We start from the raw sequence: 15,195 nt of genomic DNA on the forward strand, positions 1-15,195 counted from the left end.
AGTTAGCATCTCGTATTGGGCTACCGCACCATCAGCGCGTAGTCTGTAAGGCTTCACTGCCCTTCACGTCAAGTAACGAAACAGAAAACAAAAAAAGCGGAAAAAATCAAAGTGGAAAGTGTTGTTTCTCATCAGGCGAAGGTTTCCTGTTAGTACCAGACGCAGCGTCAGTACAGAGAAGCTTCAGCATGGGACAACAAACAGAAAATAGGAATAGAAAGCGAGTTTTACTTTGATGTTCATCTCTTCATTGCTTCCGCAAGCGGGTGATGCCTCAGAAAGACGCGATAAGCGCCCCGTTCAGCTTCCATCGCAGGGCCGAGGCGCTCATCCCGGAAAGAAGCGCGGCGGCTTTGCGAAGAGCGCGCGCGAGCGCCTTCGCGTCTTTAGAGCAAAGTCGGGCCGTGCGGAGCCTTCTAAATGTAAATGAGCCGGCCAGCGTGGGAGGGGCGGACAAGCTTTCTTGCGCGATCGGCCCCCGCGAGTTTGGAAATTAGGCGCTCCATCATTAGGGATAGCATCACGCGCTCCCGAGCCCGGACCCCCGGAGCCCGCGCCCGCTTTGCGAAATGTTTCGCGCCCTGGAGCCTTCTTCTTCCTCCCCACTTGGGCCCTGCTTGTCTTGCGGTCGACCATCTGCTCGCGAGGCCGCGTAGATTGGCGCGGAGAATCTCTCCATCGCAGTCAGGGCGAACGAAATAGGCCTGCTACCCGTTTCTTTTGTTTGTCAGTTTGTTTTGTTCCTAGGCGCTGTCTTTCCCTGGATTGAATACTCTTAGGCTAAGAAGGAAGACAAAGGCGAGTCCCGGCCTCAATGCGTGCTTACTTGGCCGCCTGCGCAGGCATGGCTGTTCTGTGTGCGCCGCGGTATCTGCTTCAGCAGAGACGCTGTCGACTTTAACTGCGAGCGGAAAGTGATTTACCGCTACGGAAATGCGAGGATGTTTGACGGCTAACAGCGTTGGGTTCTTCTCTCTTCTGTCGCCAGCAGCATCTATACGAGGACAATTTGTTCCGAAATCGAGTTGCTGGTTGGTTTCTGCAGGCGCGGCGGGACGCTGTCCGATTTGGACGTGTGTTATTACATGTCAGTTCACGCTGCCACGATTACCGTCCAGTTATTCACCTCCACCACCATTCACCTCCATTCACGTTTGGCGTGTTACAGGTATTGAACACTGCTGATTTTTTTTTTCATTTTATTGCGAATGCCGATGGACGTTTTCCATTGTGTTGTTTAAGGCGAATTCGCTAACACATTTCTCTAGGCATAATTGCGTATCAAGTGCACCACCGTCTCGGAGGGCATGCTGAAAGATGACCCACTGAAAAGGCGGCCGGTAGCGACGGTAAAAGCGATAGACTTCCATAGTATGCAAATAAAAAACAATTACATCGCACTCTAATGCAGATCTGTTGCGTGATCAAAAATTTTTGGTAGTAGTTCCATTGAGACATTCACATATTCGGCCTAATTCGCTTTCTATTCACCTAGTTATTTTGTTGTACCAACAATTTAATTACTGTATTTTGCATTTTCGCAATCTAAGAAGTACAAAGAGGCAAATGCGAGATGGCCACAGCTTTCATCAGACATATTCGTGGACTCGGTGATTCAGGGTTTAGCAAAGGGCCTCTGAGATCTCCGATGCTACCCGATCGTGCTTTGAAAAAAGTGAAGTGTGTAGATAAAAGGTTTTACACGCAACGAAAAATGAACAGGTACGTTTTTTCACACCCATTACAATAATAAGGAAAGGCGCTTGGTACAAAACACGCACAGTTAGGCTACGTGTTCTTAATCGTCTTCGCATTAAGTACCATAACAAATTAAACAAATGCAGCGAATGTATCATACGCTGCAGCTAGCTGTGTAGAGATTGTGGGTTCCGTATTCTGAGTTAAAGCCTACCCTTCCTCTAGTTTCTCTGAACTTATTTGCGTACCAATAATTTTAGTTTCGTTTCTGTGCAGCTTACCTGGTGTCATAATAGAATATAAAAGGGACTTACATCAAAGGGTGCAAGGTGAAATTGAGGAGAACCTGGACATGACTGAACCGGATGGAATTTAGGTTCGTTTTTGAAAAAGGCAATAGTTCATCTCTGGGGGTCGCACTGTAATACAGGCCTCCGGCTTCAGAAATACAGGCCTTAAATTGACTTCTATAAATTGCGTGTTTCAGCAATAAACCCCAGTTGCGAGTTAGTGCTTGTCTGCGTCGTTTCCTTTCCGTCCTTCGTGTTCCTTGTGCGCTATTGTTACATCATAAACGTTATCCAACTTGCCCAACTTTCGGCTTTCCGCAGGAAGTTGTATCTAAGGCTATAAGCGAGGAGGACCCCTATCTGTGGCTAACGGACTACACCATGAGCCGGACCCTGCTCTAGTTTCTCGAAGTCAATAGCCTCCCCGGCATACCCTAGCATAGCGACGACCTCATATTATGCAACATAACGAGTCTCATAAATACAAAAAAAACGCCACCAGCTATCAGAACCCTCGGCCGTTATCACGTGACGTTATCACGGCACCCCGCTCCCAAAACATCTACAAGAGATGCCAAAAAAAAAACAAAGTAAATTACCATGTGCTTTACCTATTTCCGTTTACTTCTGGTACTTTTCATTCAAGCTGTTAACGAGCCTTTCGTCTTTCATTTTTTCTCTAATTTTTTTGTTACAAATAAGTCTTCAAGAAGTTTCGCATGAAAACGAAAGAAGCGCTTCATAATGTATTTTAATTGCTTATTTAATGCGTTTTAAAGTGGAATCGCTTTCTGAAATATTATTATCTGCTACGCCGAGAAAAAAATGGCGGCTCAAACATTTTCTTTGTGCATTCGATGACAGTCGTCGATCATCGTCTATACCTTATTGCTTTCGCAGCTGCAGGGGAACAGAGATAAGAGAATTTATTTATTACGAACTTTCGATCTCTTAAGTGCTGCGCACTTGAGAAATACATATATATTAATAAAGCGTCTTCCAAACTGCACAAGTTTTGTGCCGTTAAAAGTTTTCTTATCGGACTCTTGTTGCACGATGCCATGAGTTCGAAGAAAGTTGCGCGCTGTACTGAAAAATGATAAGACTCCCGTGACTTCCCCATACTTTAAAACTTAGGAAGCGAGCGATATCGTCCAAGACGACGCACCGGCTTACAAGGAACCAAAACCGGTTCCCGGTCTTGTGGGTTAGATTGGGGAGCAATACAACCCTACTTCAAGAGCTTAGCAAAACGGCAATGTCGGCTAATAAGCAATACACAGGGGAAAAAAAAAACAACAACAACTAGCGGCAATGGCTGGAAGAAGCGCTGCATTTGTCCACGGATAAAAAACGACCCAACGCCGCCGTACAACACTTCCTAGGGTTCCTAGCGTCAATAACTTTCTATCTGCCTCCAATCTCGATGATCGTGGTTGTAACTCCTTCCGCTTCTCCACTGATCTTAGCTCATCCTTGTTCCTGCAGTACTTCCCTCACCCTTTCCGCTAAAAGAAAGTTTTTTGCCCCCGCTTTCGAGCGACAGAAAAAGTTATTTCCAACTGTTCCCTCACGTTTTGTTGTTTTTCTGTTTTTTTGCCCCTCCGGTGTGTGCCCGAACACGAAAAAGTCGCTGGGCAAAACTTTTTGCCCAGACACGCCAAACTCTGCCCGCGTCACAACTGCGCTCTTCACAAGAAGCAAGAAGGGCCATACGTAAGCTCGAAGTGATAAGATGAAGATAAGTAAACAAAAATTGGGCATAGAAAAAACAACCAGCTCTAGACTCCTGTTTGGGGACGTCGTATAGGGAAGCGCGGTTCGCTGAGTTCTCCCGCCTTGTGTTCTTCTAGTGTCCTTCCGTGCTGAGCCGCCTTTGGGTACAGAAAAGGCCTCGCGTCAGCGGCAGCGGGGGTAAAAGGGGTAAGAATGGGTGGCACTCCTTCGGCTGTCTTCCGTCGCTTGTCCTGTCAAGGCGTATCAGGCAGATGAAGCGACGTCGAGGTGTTTCCGGCTGATACTGAGTGGCAATTCAATGGATTTCCTCCATTAAGCTAAGTTGAGGAGCGCGAGCAATGTTGCTAGATTTCCTGATCCTGATATGTTACAACTGTCTGAGAGAAAGAAATGCTGTCACTTTTACTAAAAGAAACTTTATTTGTTCAGTACTTAATCGGCACTTGCTTTTGGCTCCTATGGAAGAAGCACGAGCAAGGATCGAGTCTTCTGAAAGCTGTCTGTGCATCTTATTATTTTCTCGCGTTGCCTGCCTAAATGGATACGGATAAAATTTCATTAGAGAAACGCATTGGTAGCTGAAAGCTCCCGGTCTGAAAAAAAAGACATGTAAACAAATTGGTACTTGCTGAATGTCTTTACCCCCCCCCCCCCCCCTCAAAAAAAAAAAAAAAACTTGAGGGACAGGACAAAGGGTATACACGGGACAGCAGACTTTTTTTTTTTTCTAGTGCCATATGCTGTCTTTCTGCTCTAGTTACCCCGTCGTTCGAGCTCACTCCAATTTATAGTTTGCTTCCACAAGTCGTGGTTCGAATTCTGCAACTTTGTTTGGTACATAAACATTTGGAAGTACTTAATGGAGGAGCAGGCGTTTTATTCACGATTTGGTGCTAATGAGCAAATGTTCTTCAAAAACAATTCACTTGACAGTACACATTAGATGTTTGAAAATAAGTTTTTGTCTTTCTTACTTCTCGAGAAATCTGCAGCCAGACTTGTGCATCTTTGAGGGAAATGATACCATTTGATAGCAAGAAACATTGTTGTGCTAACTAGTCTAGCACTGTTGCGAAAAGCACGTTGATCAGTTTTTTATTTGAAACAAAGTCACAGCGGCCTCACGGAGGATGTAGAGGGCTCGTTAGGTGGTCACTGCTGTGAAAAGCGAACTCTCTTGGCGCAACAACTAAAAGTTTCAGCAAGTTCAGCAGACGATAAAGCGGCCTCAATATTGCTATTGATTTGTTATACGTGGTTGAGTGTGTGCAACAGGTTATATCGCTTTGAGCGATCAGCCATTAGTTTGTTGTTGTTTTTTAATTTTTTTTCTTGCAACACGCCGGTCAGTAACAATGGAACTCCGAGAGCATAGAACATTTATCCATTTACATTGCTGAAGTATTAACGCATTAAGCGGAAAGTCACGAATACTCTGCGCATAAGCACAGACAGGGTACCTGTACTAATATCAAGGCTGTACAAAAGTTCTGATTCCACACGGGTGCGTCCAGCTGGACATGGTGTATAATGATAATTTTTGGTGACCGCGACGTTACCAAAGCGCTGTGATGCATAACTGGAAGTGTGTACACTAGGCTCCGAGGTGATATTCCTGCAGGTGAAATACTCTGTTAGCTTATTTTGCGACTGAATCCATTTCGAAGTACGGCCCCGCCGCGGTGGCTCAGTGGTTACGGCACTCGGCTGCTGACCCGAAAGACGCGGGTTCGATCCCGGCCGCGGCGGCTGAATTTCGATGAAGGCGAAATTCTAGAGGCCCGTGCACTGTGAGTTGTCAGTGCAGGCTAAAGAACCCCAGGTGGTCGGAATTTCCGGAGCCCTTCACTACGGCGTCTCTCATAGCCTCAGTCGCTTTGGGACGTTAAACCCCAATAAACCAAACCAACCATTTCGAAGTAAATTTTAAGTAACAGTACTTCAGCCAAAATTTTCTTTTCTTTTACCCACTGAAACGGAAAGTCATGCTCGTGATTAATGAGTTTCTTTAACATGCTAAAACCCAGCATTTAGCATGCTGGATTAAAAAACAAACAGAAGTCAGTTATCCTCAAAACTTTTAATTACTCCAGCAGGCATTAGAAAAAAAAAACAAACACAGAAAGATAACCACTCTCTAAACCTTCTCGTTAGCAGGGTTTCAGCTATGCACATTTGTTCGTCATTCCAGCAGGGCTCCTTCCGCATTCAAAGAGACCAAGCTGCTTCCTCATTCATGATGACGATACTGTTTGTTTTGCATCCTCTTTACCATTCTTTACGCATCTTTTTCCTTTCAAAGGCTTCGTTCAATTCCATTTCACTTGCTTCCCGTGGTGCGTTCTCGCCGTTGTGCCCAAACTCGCAGCCTGCGTCCCAGGTCTGTGGCCGTTCCCTAGCGCTTTCCGGCGCACGGCCATAATTCCCCGCTCTGCTCAGCGACCTGAATACTACTGTCACCAAACGGCAGTGATATATGCCCACCTTGCGTCCCTGCCAGCGCCGTTCTTTTGTACACGTTGTCGTGCTGGTAGCGCTTATTTCCTCTCTACTTTTTGCTCCTTCCTTTTCTGTTCCTTTCTTTTTTCGTTCTCTTCCTTCGCGCTCCTTTTTTTTTTGTTCCTTTTTGTCCCCTTGCAAACATTCCTTTTTGCCCTGTCGACATATTCCCTCGCCGCTGCCTGCCGCTTCCAGCGTGTCCCTCCGCTCGTACGCGATGTGATTTGCTTGAGGCTCGTTTCGCATCTGCTGCTGTTGTAACCGGGGGAAAAAGTACGTGGGAGCAAAGGGAAAAAGTGTCCCTAGGTGGGCTAAAAGTATGCGGGAGGGCAGGAGGGAATTTATGGCCCACCTTCCTTCTCCGTGTGCTGCTAGTGTGCGCCTGAGAACATACATCATTCACGGCCTCATCCGTGCCGTGGCTGTAATTCTTTTCACCTTGACTGCGCGCTGAGCCGTACCTTCTGTTTCCCGTCTATTTCTTTCGTTTCCCCAAATACCATTTTCTTCCCTATTTTGTTCTTTTTCTTTGCTATGGTCTCCGCTTTGCTTCCTTTTTTTTGATCCTGCACCAGCACACACCAGCAGGTAGGCTGGCACGCCTGCGGCCGAGGTCGCATCCTGAGTTTCCTTCATGCCGCCACATGACAGGTGAACTCGGCGATCGAGAGTTCCTCCCACTCGTGCTTCAAGTAGATAGTACACCTGTCATGCTATGGTTTTGGTTTTTTCTTCTTTATTTATCATTGACTATAGTGAGAATCGGATATTTTTCCTCCTGTAGGACTCACAGTGATTTGCTTATGTCAGCTCGTTTTCTGTCTTGTCTTTTCATCTTGCTGTGCACGCTGTATGGGACGCGTGAACGAGGCATCAAGCGCACAGTCATTTCGCGTCGATACGATTCGCGCAAACTGCATATGGGCGCTGTAGCCGGCTGTAGTCCTGACGCGAAATTCCGTGAGCGAATTTATGCACAAATATTGGTTGACCGAAACAATATGGGCTTCAATGAACCTCGAGTGGTCACAGAGCGAAAGCTTGTGGTTTTGCTTCTTCCATTCAAATAGAAAACTTCGAGCCCGAAGTTTCATGCTTCCCGTTTACACTACTAGCGCTTGCTGTGTAGCCTTCACAACTAATCTAGCCACAGATCCGCCATCTTGGTTCGGTCTACTGTGATATGCGGAAAAGCGTACTAGCGATATATTTAGCACAAGATTCATGGTGCAGTCAAGCATGCTAAAGTCAGTGGAAGTAGAAATTCGGGCTGGTTGGTTTCGAAGAGTAGGAGTTAGACACTAGGATGACTTTACATCCAAGGTCAACCGACGGATTTCAGGCGAGTTACAGATATTAGTTTGGGCTTAAAAAAAGAAATAAGAAAAAAGTGCCCTGCCCGCAGGCTAGTTACAGATATTAGTGTGGGCTTAAAAAAAATAAATAAGAAAAAGTGCCCTGCCCGCACCGTCAGAAGGAAGTACTCAGATTTCGATAGCTTTCCGGTGCATGTGATGAAATAAGCCGCCATGATGGCTCAGTGATTACTTTGCTCGGCTGCGGATCCGAAAGACGCGGGTTCGATCCCGGCCGCGCCGGTCGAATTTCGATGAAGGCGAAAATCTAGAGGCCCGTGTACTCTGCGATGTCAGTGCACGTTAAAAAACCCAGTTGTTAAAAATTTCCGGAGCCCTTCACTACGGCGTACCTCATAGCCTGAGCCGCTCCGGAACGTTAAACTCCCATAAACCATAAACCAAGTGATGAAATTGCGCATTCAAGCAACCACAAAAAAGCACTTTTTGAATGATTTGTAAAACAGTATCTGTAGATCAAACAGGAAGCTGTTTATAAAAAAACTGACAGGAACGAAGTGTATACAACGCATGAAGTGCGAATGAATATCTAGTGTGTTAAACAACGCCGGCCCCAGAAGAACATGTGTCCCAAGGACACATTCATACGCAGTATCACATGAGCATAAGAACAAAAAACACCAAAGGTAATTAAATATATTCTTAGTAGGGCTTAACAGATATTTCGTGGGTTTCGTGGCTACGAGTATAAAAAATTCTATCGCATTCAGGTTGCCGGTGAAGGGATTATGTCCAATAGTCGAAAAACTGCTTGGCTGTTTTTTTTTTAACTCTTACAGAACTGTTGTCAACATTTTTAAAAATTTATCTGCGCCCACCGCAAACTAAACACCTTGCACTTTCCGTTCTTTTCAGTTGGCATCAAAATTAGCGTGCGGAACGCTTCGCGGGAGGCACCTTTTCGCTCGCTTAACCTCAACGAGCACTTTTCAAGCAGCCTAGGGTTTACCCGAAAATCCCCGAGCCGACACACCGCATCGCTTTCTCTCTCTCTTCTTCCGCTACTTCCCCCTCATCCACGCTCTGGAGCTAACTCGGCTCAAGACCCGGTGGTATTTGTTTACGGGTGGCGACGAGTGCCACCATTTATCTAGCGGATTACCGGATCCCCATCCGCGCACGCGAAAGTTAACGTATTAAAAATAAAATTAAGAGAAAGAAAACGCAGGCCGGGTTTTCAGCCGGCAAGTGGCGCGCCGCACCGCACGCTCGCAATCAGTGCTCGAGCCCATTAGTTTGACTGCGTCAGTTCCGGACTACGCATCGCGTTTTCGTTCGAACCGCGTCGTCCACGGGCTCTCCTCCTTCTCCCGGGTGATGTGCCGCGCCGCTGTCCACCGGTGCCCGGCAGTAAAGCATGCCACACGGGCAGGATGATCACCTCCGCGCACCTAATGAAGGCCTCCCGGCAGGCCCCTTTTTCGTCAGAAGCACTTGGTGGTGTTTAGCGACACGAACTGAACGCCCACTTTTTCACCTCCTCCTCGCCTTCATCCTCCAACCCTCACCCTTTGCCCCCCTGTCTCGCCGCAACTGCGCTCACTGAGTATCCGTTGCAATAGACGGTTTCGGTGCGGATTACCAGCTCGGAACGTCCCGTTCATTAATCAGAAAGAGGAAGAAGGGGAACGGGAAGAGCCTTATCCTGTGAAACCAGTGCGGTACATTATTGCTGTTATTGATTCATTCTTTTTTTTATTCCAGAACCCCCTCCGGACGGGCCCTTAACCCCCACCACGTGGAGAGGGCCACAACTCCCTCGAACCCCGGAAAAGTGGGAAGACCGCCGCGCATTCGCCCTGACACGCTAACGAGCTTCCAGCCTTCGCGAGAGTTGACGATGGGAACTATGCAGCGCGTGTGAAATGGCGGGAGCTCAACGGGAGTAGTAGGGCCCTTGGACACAAACTTCCTCACAAAGGAAAGCGGTGAAAGCGCTCCTGAGATTCTTAAGGGACTCGGGGTTGTATTCCCGTCTATAATCTTTAAGTTTTCAGTGCGCGCCCTCTGTCCCCGTGACATAGTGCTCGCTGGACACTTAGAAAACTCATTTCATTGCCGCTCTTTTTCCTTTTTCCCCTTTGTCCCCCCCCCCCCCCCCAAGTGTAGGGTAGCCAACTGGGCATCGCCTGGTTAACCTCCTGCCTTTCCGTCCATTTCTCCCTCTCTCTTTTTTAGAGAACCAAATCTTAGTATGGCTCGCTCCTCAGTTTCGCGCTGTCGTCGGCGTCTGCAGCGCCACCTGCCACCTGCCTCGGTTGGCATGTGGCAGAGCGTACAGAGGGAAATCCTCCTCTCCACTCTTAGAACATAAGGGTGAGAGAAAGTGGGAGAGGAAAGAGAGAGAGGTTGGGAGGCAGTGGGTGGCCTAGTGGCTTGGACGTACGCCTGAGCGGCGGGAGATGGTTGGTTCGAATCCCACCGCCGGACAAGGATGGGTGCGAGCGTTCCCTGACCAGGTGCCCGGCTTCTTTCTTTGCTCCCATTGGGCTTGCTATAGTATTTTTTGCATGAGAAGAAAACAAGAAATTGGGAAAAAGTGATCCTGAAATAGTGCATTCAAGACAGGCAACTCTGTGCTGTTCTTCCAAAAAATTAAGCACACCACGTTTTACTGGCCTGACTAGTTTTCAGACTTCGTTATAAGACTCGAGTTAAGCTACTCCCGCATCGAGGTGGCAAAAAGGAAAACGGAAGGTTTGCGTGCCTGTACGTACTAACGGTATTGCAGAAATTTCGCAGAGGTGGCTGTGAATTGTTAAAACATGTAGGGAGAGATGTGGCCTTCGTAATTTTAACAAAAGATGCGTCACATCGCACAAAAACAAATGAACTTCGGAAGCCATCAAAAGTTGGATTTCTTTTCGCCCTGCCAGCGTGTTATGAAGGACCTCTCCTTGTGCGATGTTACACTCTAAAACATAAGGTCATTCGGGTTATGTGTAGCTCACATGGGTCTTGGAGGGTTTGCACTCATGCTAAGAAGTTAAGCTTGAAAGCATAATTCCAGCGATGTCGTTTATTCGGAGCTATCCGCATCTCGAAACAAGGCACGCTACGAGTATCTCTCCACCGCAGTACTGAATGATGACACAACAATGGCACGGGCGAAGCCGCATCCTCGAGTCTAAACCGAAATTTTTAGTTTTGAATCCGGGGCTATTGCAAACACCACTGACTTAAATTCGAGTAAACATGGTACCCACATCTTGAAGCTCAATTCATAAGTGATCATAGTTCCACGCCACAGTAATGGACATGATGATTTATTGATGTACTGTCATCATAAATCACTTGCGCACTTCTGAAAGTTCTTCACAATCTGTGTCATGGTGGAGAGCGTCCCCATGACGGCACATTTCAATGCCCTGTGTACAAAAGTCATGAGCAGTGAGCTACGTAGTGCTTTTGTTGTGAAGGTGTAAGTTGCGCAACCAGGGGACGAACCACGAAGAAAAGACACAGAGACACACACACGTAGTGCTTACGTCATGAAAGCAAGTGTTTCGAACTTCACGAAAGTGCCAAACGTCCCACTGACAACTAGCGCTTTGAAACGATGCTCAGGAACGACTAGCGGTCGACAGCTTACAGGATACATAGCCTAGCCTCTAAAGGTACACAAGCTGTGACAGTTCCCTGCAGGGAAGTTCTGCCGGTGGCGAAACGAAGAACAAGTCGCAACTTTTGCAACCGCATCTAATTCGGCTTAGTTGAACTGACACTGACTTTTCCATGCAATACAGTAAAAAGCAGGAAAAAAGATGAAACAGCGCAAAGGGAAATCTCTGGCCGGAGACCGCAGAATAATTCAGACAGGAAGAGTGAACTTTGCGGCTGGTGGCCACGTCGCAGTTTCGAAACCGTAGTCAAGACTATACAGCGCATAAGTGCCCGTCAGCTGCATGAGCTCGCTGTTCAACTTTTGGACGAACGTTGTAAGAACAAAACCGTGGTAAACAAAGGGGAAAAAATGGCACAGAAGGGGAGGAGGAGCAGGTTGAGAGGAGAGAAACGCATTTCGGAAAGTCATCGCCGACCCTTCATTGCATGCATTTTAAGAGGGAAACCACGCGGCGATCCGAGAAAGAGTGACACAGAGCGGGTGTCCCCGCAAGAAGTGCGCGCTTTTGCTTTAGTGTGCCCTGTCACAATTTTTACAGGCGCCCGCGTCTTCTCTGTATCTTTGCTTCGCGACAACCAGCGTGTTCAAAGGCACAAATACACACTCACACACATACGCGTAGGATACTGAACGAAACAAAACTGCACTTGGGCGGCAGCATCCGCGGCTGCAGTAGCCAGCTCCGGCAGCCGCCAGTCATGACTCTTAAAAAGTTCCGTTCTCTCATGACGTGTCACCGGCAGGAATTGGAAGAGACCTCTACCGAGGAGTTCCTCCTCCGTCTCCCCACCAACCCTCGCTTTGTCCCTAGTCTGCTCGTGGCTCCCTTGTTTTCCCCTTTTCTCTCTGCGTTCATGGGTAAAGTCTCTCTTTTTGTCGGCGGCCGGCTCAAGGCGTGCTGATGGCGGCCCACGGGGCGGTCCGGTCGCCATTCTTCATTCAAAGTAGAGGAGAAGAAGCCGCCGCCGCTGCTCGGAGAAAAAAAAAAAGTGTCTGCCCGCCCAGCATTGGACCAGGGCGCCGCGCTGCTTTCATTCTCAATCCAGAACTAAAATCGCGCCCTTGCTCCCGACACAAAGGGAGCGTCGGGCGTCCTATGCCGCCCCCTCTACGTTCCTTTCTTCCCTTATTTCCCTCTCTTTACTCCCCCTCGTCCCACCTTTTCTTCCATTTAGTTTCTTGCCTATTTTCCCCTTTTTTGTTCCCGCGTCTCCCCTAGATCTCTTGTATCGCTGTCGTTTTGTTTTTAGCCCCGTCTCAGGGAGGCGTTTTGAGATTCCCTGACGACCCCCTCCCTTTTATTCCCTTGCTCTCTCTTTCTTATGCACTCGCAGGACGCTGGACGATGCAGCTTAGATTTCCCTGTTTTCCCCATTTCCTTTTCTTCTCCCTTATTTTTTCTTTCTCGCTACTCTCAGAAGGATAACCACGCTGTGTTCGTCTCCCGGCGTCACGCTCCAAATGTCAGTGACAAATGGCGTCGCACCTTCCGGACTCCTCCTACTCGAGGCACGCACGCCCCGCCAGCCGCAAATTCCAAACAAGCAATGCGGAATAGGGATGAAAGAGGGAGCAAGTTATCACGGAGAGCAAAGGCGCATTAGTAAGAACGTCGGGGAAGACGCTGGAGCTCCGTTCGCACCAGCCCACAGTTATGTGGAGAAAATGAGGGAAGATGAAAGAGGAGCTAAAGAGATCTGAAACGGTAGGTTGAGTTCAGCCAACCTCAAGTGTGCCGCTACCGACAACTCCGATGGGCGGACGGAGTGGGCACCTGACGAATGTCGGCTTACAGCGCCTCTTCCCCGCATCGTGCGAATGGGACCAGCCGCTGTGGGGTGCTGAAGATTCAAGAGCGAGGAGCGATTCTCCGCGCAGCGAAGAGGCTTTCCGTTGTTGCAGCGGCTCACGCTTTCCCGTTGCTGTACTGACGCAGCAGTCTTGACTCTTTTGTAATTCGGGAAATAGAGGCCGAGGGTTCGCGCGGTGTTATATGGTACGGATGCACGAGCACTCTCGAAAACCATGCTGGATCTAACGGTGTCTTTGGTGGCTTCTTCTCGGCGAATCGGCTGCAACTTTCAGTACGGTTCATTTTTTTTCATCTTTGCATCGCGAAGCGTCAAAACATGGATGGTACACGCTAAACACGAGCACGCCAAAGAGACTCCCGGATAAGCATAAAATCACTTGTCCTCTAGCCCATTACCTGATCGGAATGGACTTTATACCGTCAAAACAGAATAAATAATTTATTTCCGCCCACGAATTTTTTTTTTCCTACCGCAACAGAAATATTTACTGATTCCTTGTTGGAATCAGTACGAGGTTCTGAGGGAATGATTTTCATGACCACAGGCAGGCTTGAAAGGTGGCCTCTGGGAATTAATTTTGCAACCATTAGGTCCTAATGAGGAAATCATGGTAGTTTTTTTTTTCACTTATTAGGAAGGTATCTTTTTTGGCTTCTCTGCTGTCGTTGGAGCATTTTTTTTTTGAACCTGCTGCAGTCTGGGAACCTTATATTATGCAAATGTTTTATTGCAGTGCCCATGATGCATTGTACTGCAAGTACAGCACACATTCCAGTAACAAAGTACAGTAGCACATTTGCGACAGTCAGGGGGATGGGAATGGAGGACGAATAAAGCCAGAGTGGAGATGTCATCCGAGGCATCAAGCGGCATTCCAAAGAGGTAGGTCTGCAGAGGACGGGAGCACTGCATGCCACAGCCAGAGCGACGCGGCGATGACGAGCTTGGCGACAGCAGCTCGGGGCTTCCGAGATGCCGGGCAGCTGGACATGTCTACGCACACAGCCGCCTCCGGGAGGCACAGCAATCATATTCTACCCTGGATCTAAAAACCGTTATTGTTGGTATCCCTGCATGAACCAACCACCTCAAGCCACATCTGCCGCAGCGCGCGGAACCACCGTCGGAACGGTTCGAGGAGCGCTCTGCTGGAGTCTGGTAAATCATAAAACGAATGCCTTAGGTGCGTGTGAAACCGAAGTGGGCGCACACACCCAACGGTCCTTCGCAGGGCCAACCAGCGCGGCAAGTCGAGAGATGCAGGTTGCAGCGTATCGGGCGCACAGTGGACCGGGAAGGAAGCCGAGCGCGAGGCACTTATGTGTGACCTTCGCGGAGTTCGGTAGCGGCAGCGCGGCGGCAGGGAGATGAGGCGACGAGGAGCTACTGGCGGATGTAGGACGGTTGCCGGCAAAAGCCGCTCAGCGGAACTGAAGCTTCGCGGGAAACGATGGGGTCGCACAAGAGTGAGCGTCATGGCTGGCGCGAGCAGAGAAGGAGGCGTGGAAGACAACATGGTTGGTGAGGCCGTCCGCCCGCCTGGCAAGAAGACAAGGCCCGTGGGTAGTAATGCCGGCGGCTGTGGTGTGCACTGCACGACGGTTCGAACGAGGCTCCACCTTGTGGCACCACTCTGGCAAACATGCTTCTGAACGGCACTCAACTACGATCGAATCAAACACAGACTTTCTTTCCTTTTAAGCGAATGGCGCTGCTACTGCGTTCCAAGAAGCGACGTTGCCGGCCAGCTAATCAAGCAATACTAGTAAAGTGCAATCAAGGCACCAATGGGGGCTAGTTGATTGTACAATCTCCGCTTTTGTCCTGTGCACTTCGTTTGTCTCGTCCAACTCCTATAGTAGCGGGTTATCTCCTTAAAAAAAAAATATCTAGTAGAGTGGTAGCTATGCAACCTAACAAAACTGGTCCCTTCACGACATATACTGCGCTTCACACAATTACGCGACAACACCGGTTTCATTATAATCTCTGCATGCTAAACGCACCCAATTTCACATCGCCACGTTAGAAAGCACAGTGAACACTTTCGAACAAACGGCTGCATCCGCCAGCGCGGGCAGCCATGTCTGCACTGTCGGAGGTGACGCAATGACCTTGAGCTAGCCTCGGCCTCCCGTACTACACGCTGTTTTTGC

The sequence above is a fragment of the Amblyomma mixtum genome, chromosome 6 (assembly GCF_055824585.1).
Source record: "Amblyomma mixtum isolate Tamu chromosome 6, ASM5582458v1, whole genome shotgun sequence".
Taxonomy (NCBI): Eukaryota; Metazoa; Arthropoda; class Arachnida; order Ixodida; family Ixodidae; genus Amblyomma; species Amblyomma mixtum.